Raw genomic sequence first — 1303 nt, 5'->3', positions numbered from 1 at the left:
CACCACGCGGGCAAGGCCCGGCGGCGCGCATTGCGGCGGCGGGAGGGGGGAGGAGCTAGGGGGGCACGCTGGAGAGGAATGGGGAAGGGGCCCCGGTCGCCTCGCTCGGGGAGGCGACGCGGGGGTACGGGGGAGGGGGGAAAGGGGGGAGCGAGGGCTGGGGGCAAGAACGAGGGCTGGGGCGAGAACGAGGACTGGAGGCGGCAGTTACCCGCGGCGGGGGATCGAGCCGGCGGCGGCGCAGGCGGAACCCTAGCGGAGCACTCAGCAGATTCTCGCTTGACTTCTCTTTTCAAGTCTTGAACTGTGTACAGTAATAAGGATACAAGTATATATAACCTGAACTACTTTAATACTCTTCCTCATGCAAGTTTTATTATTATTCATGGCCTTTACAAGGGAATGGTAGCCTCATACATAAGTAGGTCAACTAACGGGATGACATGACAGACAACAAAGCAAACTAGCCAGATTTATCCTTTCCTTTATATCCCAGCGACAACAAAGCAAACCACGAAGCAAGCAAAGAATCTGATGATGGATGTGCAGAAGCAAAGAATTCACAGCTTTTGCTTTCGTGAGGGAAAGCAAAGAGAAAAGCAAAGCAAACAAAAGGAAAGCATCTAATGTGTATGGATATGCATGGGCCATTTCTCATACTAGCTACCTAAGATTATACAGTATTAATTTGCCACCATGCGAGTGTGTGCAACTTTCAGTTTGTTTGCGTAGCGTATCAAGGCTTGTACCACTGCAGCAATTAACCAAGGTAACGACACCAATCCTCTGTATATGCATATATGCACATTGATTAATTGCTTCTCCAAGTTTATAGCTTCCTTTGAACAAAGCATCATGTTATAATTTCTCCAAACGATTGTCTCAATCTCTTGTGTTTTAGGAAAGAAAGGAAATTGGATCTGAAGAATGCTGCAGACCAATCTATGGGCTAGAGATTCAAAACGGAACTGCTGACATTCAAAGGATTGGTTCGTCATGCCGGAGGTACATAGTCCATCACGCATGCACCTCGATCTTCAGTGGTTAATGCTGCAGATATTGGCTTACTTTGCTTGTTTACCTAGTGAGCTCAACCGACCAGGATATTCATTAGTTGTATTCCTTCGTAGGAACCTTTTCACTTTCAGTTATGAGTTTGAGACGAAAGAGTTAAAAATAAGGCTAAATTGTTGACTGAACATTGCAGAAGATAGAGATCCAAGCAAAAAAACATCGATGCTGCAGCAGGAGAGACAATTGGCATTTTAGAGGATACAAGCAAAGGAAATGTGATCTTCGTCCG

General features: G+C 46.8%; 1 long non-coding RNA gene across 1 annotated transcript; it reads left to right on the top strand.

Annotated features, from left to right (window-relative positions):
* The first annotated feature begins 653 nt into the window (after nt 1-653).
* LOC119347446 lies at nt 654-1299 on the top strand. The gene is made up of 3 exons (XR_005168334.1): nt 654-769; nt 902-1005; nt 1208-1299. It is a non-coding gene; the product is annotated as an uncharacterized LOC119347446 (long non-coding RNA).
* Nucleotides 1300-1303: the final 4 nt, after the last annotated feature.

Source organism: Triticum dicoccoides, unplaced genomic scaffold (genome assembly GCF_002162155.2).
Source record: "Triticum dicoccoides isolate Atlit2015 ecotype Zavitan unplaced genomic scaffold, WEW_v2.0 scaffold68247, whole genome shotgun sequence".
NCBI lineage: Eukaryota > Viridiplantae > Streptophyta > Magnoliopsida > Poales > Poaceae > Triticum > Triticum dicoccoides.
Note: the sequence above shows the minus strand (reverse complement) of the source record. Positions and strands in the feature narration are given on the sequence as shown.